The sequence below is a fragment of the Pseudorasbora parva genome, chromosome 5, assembly GCF_024679245.1.
Source record: "Pseudorasbora parva isolate DD20220531a chromosome 5, ASM2467924v1, whole genome shotgun sequence".
Classification (NCBI taxonomy): Eukaryota; Metazoa; Chordata; class Actinopteri; order Cypriniformes; family Gobionidae; genus Pseudorasbora; species Pseudorasbora parva.
The window spans coordinates 13933595-13946993 of NC_090176.1; the positions used below are offsets into that span (position 1 = coordinate 13933595).

General features: G+C 40.8%; 1 long non-coding RNA gene and 1 pseudogene across 1 annotated transcript; both read left to right on the forward strand.

Annotated features, from left to right (window-relative positions):
- Positions 1–6005: 6005 nt before the first annotated feature.
- Positions 6006–6654, forward strand: LOC137075978 (uncharacterized). The gene is made up of 3 exons (XR_010905139.1): positions 6006–6138; positions 6273–6443; positions 6553–6654. It is a non-coding gene; the product is annotated as an uncharacterized lncRNA (long non-coding RNA).
- Positions 6655–12625: 5971 nt separating this feature from the next.
- LOC137076219 (5S ribosomal RNA) lies at positions 12626–12742 on the forward strand (annotated as a pseudogene).
- The last annotated feature ends 657 nt before the right edge of the window (positions 12743–13399 follow it).

Consider the following 13399-nt stretch of genomic DNA (forward strand, 5'->3'; position numbering starts at 1 on the left):
AACCTGAAATAATGTTATTTCAATGATGAAAAATAGATCAAGATGAGCTTAAAATCAATAGATTTTCAACTAAAATTAAATCACTTATTTAACACTGAATCGACATTGAATCAATGTTAATGCATCAATCAATCAGTATTGAAATTTAACATAGATTTTTCATCAGGTTTGCATGGCAGGATTCTATGCCAGTTAATAGTCTCTTTATCTTATTCCATTCAATCAGAGACCATATATGGTTGCAATCGATATGATTTTGTATCAAAAAGTCACTCAAAGTAAACAACATCCTTCAGTTTACATGCAAATGTATTTATTTATGCCCCCACAGTTACAACAGGAAATCTCACATTGACTTAAAACAATTACATCTGAATTTATAACACAAATGAGAAGAACCTGGAAAAACATGACAACCTACATCTGCAAAATGGAAGTAAATACAAATGGAAAATCGCCAAAAGAGACAGTACTGCTGAAAGAAAGACGATAGAAGAAATAATGAAATTGTTACGGGTTGTTGTCCCAAGGAAGGAGATACCAAGACTTCCAAACTCAAAGACTCTTTATTAAAGATATACTAGACTTCACCAGAAACATAGAACACTATCAAAACATGAACAGCAATAACATAGGTATAACGGAGACTGGACAAGGAAGGACTGAACACGAGGGAACTAAATACACACACTGATGACTAGACAAACGAGGGGAACAGGTGAAACAGATGACTAGACACAGCTGACATAACTAAAGCTAACGAGGGGACTGAACAGTGGCGGTAAACTCAGAACAAAGGAACATGTGACAAAACAGAAAACCAGGACATACAAGGGGGAAAACACAGGAGACGATGACATCACATGTGACAGAAATACTCTGAATACTCCAAACTCAGGGGGGTTTCACCATGAGCAATGTCACCAAGCCTTTTAGGGGCGTAAGGGAGCCAGTTTTGTCCCAGCAAAGATGATCTCTGATGCCTCCTTTTTATCAGCATATCTGAATAAGGCATCTAAAACAACGAGAAGTTGGTAAATATTTGTGTAGCCCATTGATAAAATGTCTATATATTATTTTATTTTTCATCAAGATTTGCCTTTACATTGTTTTGTGGTTTTATACTTGATATATATAGTTTATGTTTACTATTCACATGTTTTGGAAAAACACTTCATATTGTTAAAAGTGTATAAAGCTTATCCAGGCCTGTATTGGGTATGTTTTATGTCAGTTTGTTTTGGAGAGCGATCTGATTGGTCAGTGGGGGCCGGAAGAGAGAGCGCGAAAAGAGAGGACGAAGAAGAAAACTAGCGGAGAGAATGAACGAGGACACAGAGTGTGACGCAGTAAAACAAATGCAGTGATATATCGTTAACTAAGAGAAAAGAGTTTATGTAATTTCGTAATTTCCCCGATCGGGGCCGCATGACGAATGTTGACATCTGAATATGGTGCATCACGATCTTTCTCCTTTCTCTCAGCCTCTTCATGGATTCTTCATTGTTTGGACTGTGAATGTGAGTAATCTTTTCCATGAATGTTTGCTCTCTTAAGAGTGAAGCGGCAATAGTATTTTTTTCCCTGCCCCGATGCACACGAGCGTCATCCAGGCCTGCACCGTATTTTTTTGTTTTATTATTGTGTGTTTGATACCTTTACCAGTGTCTGGGCCCAGTGAAGTTTAATTTCTGACTAAACTGCATTTAAATTAATGTAAACGGTTTGCATAGTCACATGCAATTTGTGTAAAATCATCCTCTGTGATTTATTTTGCATCTATTTAGTGCAAGTTAAATAAACGAGACACACGTGATTTTGTTTGCACAAGCGTCTTTATTCCTTTTTTTTCCTGAGAAGGGTGACATTCTGTGGTTTATTTAGTTTTCCTGAGAACAAGCTGCAGTAATCCATATCGAACTCAGAGCGCGCTATAAAAGAAGGTAGTACAGAGTGCTACATATAAAATGGAGGCACCGCTGGGTTCTTTTCCCATTTTTCTAGTATAGTGTGTTATTGTGAGAGACATGGAGAACTCAGTATGGATATTCTCAAAGATCTAAACATGGTTGGGCTGATTGAATAGTGTGAGGGCTTATGCATTACCCTTTCTATGCTTTTGAGTTAAGTGGAGTGCCCACTGACTTAGATGTCTCAGACTTTGAAGAATTGGCACAAAAAGTGAAAGTTTTTGGGAGAGTACGTGTTGGGGGTGAAAAATACTACTCTCAGATGCAATTTAAAATTGTGCTGTGTGCGTGTAGGCAGCCAGTAATCCCAGATCATACCCCAACTGAGATTCAACCTGTTAGTGGAGAACATCCCTGGAAGATAATTCTACTTACTTAACGAGAGACTGAGTCAGAACAATTTTCTGATAAACTTCACAAGTTATTGCAAGAGGAAGGCAAGAATATGGATGATATCAGGGCTCTTTTCTCCAAGCAACCCCTCCATGAAAGTTCACCTGATAGAATCATCCGAGCAGTTGGAGATCTGCTTGAGAAAACCATGAGACCTAGTAGTGATACTAATGCTTTCCGACGCTTGAGAACCTTTTCTGGAACCATTCCCACTCCTTAAGGTGAAGAAAATCTAGACCATTGGCTTGCTCAGGCACATTTAACGATTGAGGAGTGTGGCTGTTCCAACCGAGAAAAACGCACAAGGATAGTTGAAAGCTTAAAGGGTCCTGCATTAGATATTATCCAAGCAGTGAGCCTAAATGAGCCAGATACAACCCCTTCTGACTATTTAAAAGCCTTGGAGAATGCTTTTGGTACTCCTGAGTAAAGCAAGGACTTGTATTTTGCTTTCAGATCTATGCACCAGCAGTCTGGTGAAAAGCTGTCTGATTTCTTGCAAAGGTTGGAGAGATCTCTTGGAAGAGTTTTGCACCAAGGGGGGATATCTCCTCCACGCACAGACCAGGTTAGGCTAGAACAGCTTATTAGAGGTTCCACGTGCATCTGCGGCTAAGGGAGAGAAAGGAGAATCCTCCTACCTTTTTGCTGTTGTTGAATGAGATTCAAGAGGAAGAAGAATATGAAGCCTCGCGGCGTAAGCTGAATCCAACGGTGAGACAAGTTCAGGCTATCAAAGAGATGAAGTCAAGTTCTTCTGAAGTTCAAGAGCTGAAAGCTGAAATCAAAGTGTTGACTTCTAAGTTGAAGAAAAGAGATACTGAGCCAGAAACTAAACCCAAGAAAGATCCAAAGCCAATTGAAATAGACACAGGGAGTTATGTGCAAATTTTGCAGAAACAAGTGAAACACCACTGCATGAAAAGTGGGATTTTCGTCAGTAAACAGATTTCGTCACTGTAGATTGTCGTGGAAGATCAGGTTTACGACTGCACACGGCAGTTTGCAGGCGACACCGAAAACTGCCATGAGTTGTCAGAAATTGACGTGGGCCTTGTTTGGCAGTTGTCCCCCCCCCCAAGACCCCCCTTCCCTTAACTCCAGGGGAGGCTTTAACATGTAAATGAACTATAGCTATACAAATGCAAATCAGGGTAGCAGGAGTTTTAACCCATGTGACATTTTTCTAAAAGGTATTAACTTCCTTCTAAGAAAATCTCTTAAGCCCCTTTCACACTGTGATTCCGGCAAATACACGGATAATACGACCCGGCATTTGTTCCCGGGCCGCTAGATTTGGTCCATTCACACTGCCAGCGAAATACCGTAATATGTGCGCTTTCACACATGCTTAACGGTCCCGGATCGAGTTGACACGTGACATCCTGATGTGACGTATAATGGCGAGCGATCTCAGCTTCAGCGCGGATAGTAAGGAGCTCCGTGGTCTCGACTTGTGTCCAGTTTGCACAAATTTCTGCTTGTTTAATTTTAGTTTCTTTTGTATACGAACACTCTCTGTGTTTAAAACACCGACTAGCTCTTCTGGCACTGCAGGGTTGTATTATTGAAAAAACAAGCTCTAGGAGTCGCACGATAACTACGTACACGTTGCGGCATTTTGGCTTTTGTTCACACAGCGCTCGTCCCGGGTCGAATACCGCAATATTACTAGGTCCCCGACCCGGGTCGAATTCGGTAATCAATCCCGGGACGTGGTTGCTTTCACACAGAAGGCGACCCGGCAATGTTCCGGGAATATTGCGGGTCCGACGTGCAGTGTGAAAGGGGCTTTAGATAGATCAGGCTCAGTATAGCCTAATTGTAAAATCTTAAACTTAAGCTTGAATTTATATATTTGATGAAAGTATTCTAGATTATTTATTGTGTGTCATTAGCAATCAGTCCTTGTGAATTCAGTGCGACTCGCAATTTTGACCAATCACCGCAACTTTGACCAATCATTGCGGTCTCCTGCTAATAAGCAGCGTCATACATCAGCAAACTTTATATATCATATATCATTGCCTGTCAAAATTAACGTGTTAACACAAATTAATTTTAACGGCACTACATATATATATGTGTATATATATATAATATATATATATGTGTGTGTATATGTATATATATGTGTATATATATGTATGTGTATATATATGTATGTGTATATATATATATATATATATATATATATATATATATATATATATATATATATATATATATATATATATATATATATATATATACAGGGGTTGACATTAACTTTTTTGCTCACCGGCCACTGTGGCTAGTGGTTTTCCAAAGTTACAAGCCACTCAGCATTTTCACTGGTCACAATTTTGCTGTTTGGAAATTACATTGTATATGTTTAAAGTTGACTTTGGCATGTGTAAATTACTTGATTTTTAATCATTTTACTTTATTTAGAAGATTTAAAACCCTTTCAAACTTTCAAATGCAGAATGACCCCCCAAATCTTGTATATCAGCTGGGATGTGCAGGTGGGCAAGGGGTGGGCAATATAATAGATTATAATAGAATATAATAGGCTAATATGAGAAAGGTAATATGACAGGCTATGAGTTATTTTAGTTAGTGTGTGTGTATATATATATATATATATATATATATATATATATATATATATATATATATATATATATATATATATATATATATATATATATATATATATAAATTTAAATACCCTAAGCAAATTACAAAAACAATAGTTATTAAAAATAAAATAAAAATGCAGATACTAATACATATTTATTTTATATGTATACATTTATTTAACATCTGTAGTCGTTTGATTAATATTAATGAGAGACAGGTATTTAATTGGGCTGCTGAATGCATGGATGTAATATTTGTGACACATATCCAGTTATTACCCACCTGTTTACGTACACTTAAGCCATAACCAACTGTGTTCATGCGATGGAAATTTTGATGAATATATATATATTGTTAGCATCTTAATTTAATCTTTGTTTTATTATTTTATTAGTTCATTAACTAATTGTTATTGCTTCACTCTGCTTCTTAGCAAGGCTTTCCTCCTCTTCAGTCACATACTCATCCTATGGAAATGTTAAGTACACATTTAAAACTCACGCAATGCCCATACTCATCACCTCAAACGGCCATACTTAGCGCATGAATATGTCCATTTGAGAGTGAAAAGACCATCATTATTATGGCTATTTGAGTATGAAAAGACCACCATTAATATGGGCATTTAAGTATTGAAAGATTTTAAAATTAGTTTTATAGGCACACTGTGCTTTATTTCATAAACATGCGAGCTCTGAGTTCTTCCATCATGCCCATGACCTCACATGTGATTGGAGGAGCCCGACGAGCCTTCTAGCCCCCGTCCAATCACGTGCGAGGGAATGTGCATGACGACTCATACAGCAGTAGTTGCAAGACGAGCATAAACAGACGTTTTCACTCCTGTACTCAAACCCTTTCCTCCATTCCCTGTGTTTTTGCTACTTTGCGGTTTTGTGATCTGGCTGGACGGCGTCTCCCCTTCAACCCCTCTGCATGGACGCGATCAACCCCTTTCAGCCAGTCAGCAGACCGGCGGGAAGAAACAGCTGAATGCTATCATTGGGCTGCCAGTTTTAACGAGCAGTTCACTTTAGTAATCTCCAGGTTGCTGTCCATAGACTATAGGTTGCTTGCTTTGGAGTCGAAAAACTGTGTGGAAGATACTAACTTTAAGAAGAGAAGACGAGTGCCCAGTCCTAAGATTGCGGTAAGACTACTGTTATTTAAGCTAAAGTAACCTAAAGCAAGGCTTTTTAAGTAGCACAAGCTGAAATTAGCCTTGTAAAAGAACAAATGTAAGTTGCTTTATAAAAGTGTTTTCTTTTTCTGGTCATTTTACAGGAAGCAGTACGCCGTCTTCACAACTTCGTCATAACACTCATTTAATTGTTTTCCAGCTGCATGTAAGACATAGAGACAGTACGCAGGAGCTTCAGGTACAAACATCCAGTTCTTGCATCGCAAGCAGAAGCTGTGAAGAGTTCAGCTCGGAGTCGATTGAGAAGAAAGAGGGTAAGATTTATTAGGTTAGATCCGTTTTTGGTCAGTGTGACTATTTTTCAGGTGCATTTTACGCAGTACATCGCGCAATACTGATTGTCTTTATTGGTTGTTTTTACAGCTGCTACAAGCAAGAAAGAGTGTGTTAGCTGAGGATGAGTTGGGCCTTTGGAAGTGCGCTACCATAGACCTGATGTCTGATGAGGAAGACGGCATCGTTGGCGCGGTGTCTGGATGGACTGTTCGACAAGCCAGGAGCTCGCCGATCTCTGTGCCACGCTGCAATCGAGATTAGAGGCGATTCCAAAGTACAGGGCAACGCACGACAGACGTCTGAAAAATGGACTGAAATCAGACAGAATGGCGCTAGTTACCTACAGCTCTGAAGCGGAAAACAGAGAATTCATGGTGCTGTAGGATTTTGGGCTTCTCGTAAGCTTCCCATTGTTGTGTGGGCAGATCTCAAACATTTTGCATTTGGTTGTGTGTTTGTGTTTGTTCTAATAAAGCTCTTTCTTTGAATAAACTGCACTTCCCTGGCATATTTTCCTTTCCTCAATAAATGAATGTCCTTGATGGTTATAATAGCGTAGTCCATACAATGACATGAATATAAAACATAATAGCATATCACATGAATATGAATATATAAAATTAAAAAATAATATGCAAATCATAATTTTACATACATATATATATATAGTGTGTGTGTGTGTAAAATTATTATAATTTGGGGGTTTAAATTTATTAATTTATTACCCAGGTTGACCAATAGTAACAGATCTGCCAACCAATCACGAGTGATATTTCTTGTTTAAATGTAGTAGTTTCAACCAATACTGAGTGAGGAAATTCAAGCCATTCCGGCAAGGCGCCGCCCAGAGCTGCTATTCATATGCTAATTAGAGCCATTAGTGCCGGCGCCAGCATGCCTCCGCAAGCTCCACATACGTCATGGTTCGTTTCCGTCAATATGTGGCACAGACGAACGCGATGTTCACAGGCTGTAAACTGGCGTTAATTGTCGAAAATCAGGGAGATTTCCGGCCGTTTACGGGGATGAAAATCCCACTTTTCATGCAGTGCACCTTGTGACACCATCATTACACTAAGCTGTTCTTGAAGCTATGTCAGCGTCTAGAGAGTTCCCCAGGAGAGATGGTCAAAGCAAGCCTAATAGTAACCCAAAACCTCAGTTACCTCCTGAAACGTCAGATTTTTTCTGTTACAGATGTGGTGAAGACGGCCATATTGCCACCCATTGCAATTAATCTGAGAACTCTGCAAAATTCATTCAAAAGCTGATCCGTGCTCTTCAGAAGAATAGAGGCGGAAAGGAACCAGCATCTGCAACAGTAGATAACTTTTCTGTTCGACAGGGAAAAGTAGAGTTTCTCAAGCCAAGTCGCTTAACTGAGGGGTTAGTGGGCCCATCTCCTATGGGTGATGTCACTCTTGAAGGGCAGCCATGCAAAGCCCTACTGGACAGTGGTTCTTGTGTCACAATAGTGTTTGAAAGTTGGTACCAGCAGCACCTTTCGCATGTTCCTCTTATGCGTCTTTCAGACCTTGCTATATGGGGTCTCAATGATTCTACTTACCCTTACCGGGGTTATATAGCTGTTGAATTGGCGTTTCCTGATGTAAAAACCCTCTCTAAAGAGAAGATTTCAATCTTGGCACTTGTATGTCCAGATCCCAAGAGTCCAGATCCGATTTCAGTCATTCTTAGCACAAATACTTCCAAGCTTAATATTCTGTTGGCTCACTGCAAAGAGTTGGTCCATAGCAGTACCATCAAAATGCTGAGAATACTTCCTTATGAGTTGAATGTTGCCAAACAGTCTTTGACATCCAACAGCAACGTTCCTGTTGAGGTTGTGGGACTCGTAAAATGGGCAGGGCCAGGACCCTTAACCATCCCCCCTAGCAGTACTATTTATGCTGTGTGCAAGGTCATGCCACAAGATAATCAACTCCCTGCTGGTGTCCTAGTGCCTTCTCTGGTGATGACTCCTTCTTCTGTGGATGTCAACAATTTCCTTGTACCCCTTCAAAATGAATCTCACAAGGGAACTGCGATTCCGATTGGTACTCTAGTGGCTCAAGTATGTATTGTAGACACTTACATAGTGCCACAGAAATCACTTTCCACACAAAAAGTCCTAGACCCCAGCTTGTTTGACTTTGGTGAGTCGCCAATTCCGGAAGTCTGGAAAACACGTCTTGTCAAAGCATTGTCACAGAAATCTGAAGTATTTTCAGTAGATGAATGGGATGTAGGACTAGCCAAGGGGGTTAAAAACCCGATAAGACTTAGTGATTCTAAGCCATTCCGAGAGAGATCCAGGCGGATAGCCCCAGCTGACCCTGAGGATGTTCGCCGTCATTTACAGGAACTGTTGGCAGCCGGAATAATCAAAGAATCACGCAGTCCCTACGCTTCCCCTATAGTCATTGCAAGAAAGAAGAAAGTCAATGCACATGCGTATTTGCCCTATCACACATTGAACTCCCGTACAGTGCCGGATCAATACACGATGACCCGTATTGATGATGTTCTTGATCGTTTGACTAGCAGTAAATGGTTTTCTGTTCTGGATTTGCGAAGCGGATATTACCAGATTGCAATGGTGGATGAAGATAAGGAGAAAACGGCGTTCATTTGTCCATTGGGGTTCTACCAGTTTGAGAGGATGCCACAGGGGATTACTAGAGCTCCAGTGACATTCCAACGATTGATGGAGGCTGCAGTTGGAGACATGAATCTGTTACAGGTACTGGTCTATCTGGATGACCTGATAGTGTTCGGGAGAAACCTTGAGGAGCATGAGGAACGCCTGCTGAGAGTTCTGGATAGGCTAGAGGAATGTGGCCTCAAACTTTCACTTGATAAGTGTCAATTTTGCCAGCCCCAAGTGAAATATCTGGGCCATATCATTTCTGCAGCGGGTATCGCAACAGACCAGGAAAAGGTAAAAGCAGTTCTTGACTGGAAGAAACCGGTAGATTTGAAGTCACTACGATCATTCCTTGGGTTCTGTAGGTATTATCGGCATTTTATTACCAATTATTCATCCATTGTCAGACCCTTGACAGGGTTACCCACCATCTCAGAAACAATAGAAATGTAGTAGTGCAGAGAAGAAGCAGTATTTCAAAGAGTCAGAACCATTCGCTGCAAGATGGGACAAAGCATGTGATGATTCCTTTGAGAAAATCATAAACTGCCTCACTGATGCCCAAGTGTCAGCTTTCGCTGAACCAAGCAAACCTTACCTTCTACATATGGATGCGAGTATGGATGGGTTAGGTGCAGTGCTTAATTAGGAACATTCGGAAGGTCTCCGTCCCATGGCTTTTGCTAGCCGAAAACTGAGTCAGTCAGAACGTAATTATCCTATACATCAGCTAGAATTCCTTGCTATGAAATGGGCCATCGTGGATAAGTTCCATGATTATCTTTATGGGGCTAAATTTACAGTGAGGACAGATAACAATCCTCTCACATACGTGCTAACAACTGCCAAACTTAATGCCACAGGCAATCGGTGGTTGGCTGCGTTAACTACGTATGACTTTGAGGTAGAGTACAAACCCGGAAGGAGTAATGTGGATGCTGACCTCTTGTCGCGGAATTCCCAGGAAGAATGGGAGAAGATACCCCTCTCTGGAGTGAAAACTCTTTGTCGCCAAGTTTGTGTCAGTGGGAATGACACCACTCGATTTATTGACCAGCTTGGGGCTTCCCCTGAAGCCATCCCAGATGTTTTTGCTTTTCCAACACAAGTTAGTGTTGCTCCTCTTGAACAGTAAAGTAGGGAGGATTTGATAAAAGCTCATAGAGGTGATCCGGCCATTGGGGTTGTGGTGAAACAGATTGAGGCTAAGAAGTCAATGTCTGATCTGAAAACACAAGATCATGTCTAAATCCTGTCTGAAGATGATACTTCAGAGGGAGAGTCCTAAAATCCAGATGAAGAAAGGACTGTTATACCGACTCATTCAAAGATCTGGAAAAGAAGTGTATCAGCTAATTCTGCCCGAGCAATACAGGCCTATAGTTCTAGAAGCTATGCATGATGACCTAGGACATTTTGGAGTTGAGAGAACCATGGATCTCATAAAGGACAGATTTTATTGGCCTAGGATGGCCTTTGAGATTACCCAGTACATCAAGAATTGCGGTAGATGTGTTGCTTGTAAGACAGTGCCCCAGAGAGCTGCGCCCTTACAGCAGATCACAAGCACAGGGCTGCTTGATTTTGTGTGTATAGACTTTTTGTCTATAGAGCTGGATTCTAAGGGAGCCTCAAATGTACTGATAGTGACCGATCATTTCACCAGATATGCACAAGTTTTCACAACCAGGATCAAAAGGCTTTGACGGTGGCAAAAGTCTTATTTGAGAAGATCTTTGTGCATTACGGATTTCCAAATTGTATACATTCCGACCAAGGGCGCGATTTTGAGCGTCAGTTTATTAAGGAGTTGCTCAGAATGCTGAGTATCCGTAAATCCAGAACTTCGCCGTACCACCCTAAAGGAGATGCCCAACCAGAGAGATTTAACCGCACACATATTGTCCTCGGAACTCTTGACCCAGACAAAAAGTCAAGTTGGAGTCTGTATGTATGCCAGCTGGTCCAGTTATATAACTGCACCCAAAATGATGCCACAGGTTTTTCACCATACTACTTGATGCTTTGCCGAGAGGCAAAACTGCCCATTGACTTGTGTTTTGGAATATCTCCTGATTGTGAAGAGGGTGTCAAATATCATCAGTACGTGGATCAAATGAGACGGGAGCTGAAAAGTGCTTGTCAGCTGGCTATGGAAGAAGCCTCTAAGAATCAGTTTCTTCTTCGCTCTCTAAGAAGAGTTCAGCACAAAGTGATAACCATGAAGAGCTGAATGAGTGGAACTGGGAGTCGGAAGAGGAAGATGTTTATCCGTTACCATGACTTACCTTTCAGAGAACTGGGTCATAGGATAAACCAGTTGAATCTGATAATGACTTACCTGCTCCAAGCAATACCCCAGTTGTTCCTGTTGAAGGATCTCCAGATCCAGACAGTGTTGGGGAAGCTACTCTGAAACTGTAGCTTTACAAGCTACAAGCTACTTGTAAGTTAAAGTAGTTAAGTTACATTCAGGCTACCATTTTGAAAAAGTAGCTACACAGCAAATTCATCAGTGTTAAATTTCCAGTGTTAAGCCAATTCAGAGTAAAGTGTTGAATTTATAGTGTTATATTTAGAGAAATTAACACTATCAGTGTTAAAAGCTTATTTGCTTTGGTGTAATCACTGAGTTACAGGTATACAACACCCTGTTATTTGGAACATCCGGGCATTTATTCAGCGATCTCGCAGAAAGATTTTTTCCAGACGCCATTTTTTTTGTGCCATGCGGAGGATTATGAGAAACGACCTGGTGAGTGAAAGTTACTTACAAGTTTGGGTTTAATTGTCATTTTATATCAAAATGATTATCTTTGTGTTAGTTTGAGATATTTTACATTCAAGGGTGGATGCATTTATGTCCAAATGTGTTATGTGTCCTTGTTCGCTACACAAGGCGAAAGGCGAGCGGTTTTGAATATTGCTCCTGACGGTTATGTGTGTCAAGGAAAACTTATTACTTTGCTTGCATTGTATGTCTCTCTTTTTTATCAAACAGGAAGTTTATTGGTGTAGTTGACAGGGTATATGTTAGGTGTGTCGAACATACGGCCTTCGGGCGGCCACACCATGGCTCAAGGATGTGTAAGGGTGGATCGCCTCCAGTGGTTCTGACTGCAGGGTTGCCGAACGACTAAAGAAACGTTATCAGCGTGATGGTAGAAAACTGTACATTTCTTGTCTATAACCACCCACTGCAACTTATACCAACGACGGAAATAAGCACAGTTACAATAGCAAAATATGTGGGAGAGCGTTGCTTTAATGTGACTATATTGTATTGCAATAGGTAGCACTTCAAAGTCAATACCAAATCAAAACTAGTTAGCAAATCATTTCTAATTGAAAGAATTTAATGACAAAATCCGGTTATGGTTACACTTAAAATAGTTACAAAATAGATGAATGAGATGATAAAACTTATACCATTAATCGTACCCAGCATGTGTAGAATGTTACCTGAGAGATAGGGAGAGATAGAGAGATAGAAAGATAGAAAGAGAGAGAAAAATCAGCAGCCATATCACCCTGTAGCCCAAGACTGGTTTCCCACTGAAGCTAAGCAGGGCTGAGCCTGGTCAGTACCTGGATGGGAGACCAACTGGGAAAACCAGGTAGCTGCTGGTAGAGGTGTTAGTGAGGCCAGCAGGGGGTGCTCACCCTGTGGTCTGTGTGGGTCCTAACGCCCCAGTATAGTGATGGGGACACTATACTGACAAAAAGCACCGTCCTTCGGATGAGACGTTAAACCGAGGTCCTGACTCTCTGTGGTCATTAAAAATCCCAGGATGTTCTTCGATAAAGAGTAGGGGTGTAACCCCGGCATCCTGGCCAAATTTGCCCATTGGCCTCTGTCCATCATGGCTTCCTAATCTTCCCCCTATCCTGATTGGCTTAATCACTCGGTCTCCTCTCCACCAATCAGCTGGTGTGTGGTGAGCGTTCTGGCGCAATATGGCTGCCGTCGCATCATCCAGGTGGATGCTGCACATTGGTGGTGGTTGAGGAGATTCCCCCTTCTATGTAAAGCGCTTTGAGTGCCTAGAAAAGCGCTATATAAATGTAATGAATTATTATTATTATTATTAAAAAGAGAGAGCAAAGAGGAGAGCCTGCAACTTAATTCAGATAAAACTGAATTTTTAATTATTGGACAGAAAAGCTCCACAAGTAGTAACCGAGAATACTGTCTAACACTTGATGACTGCTCTGTCAAGCCCTCGTCGTCAGTGAGGAACCTGGGTGTGCTCTTTGATACCAATCTTTCATTTGAAAGCCACGTTT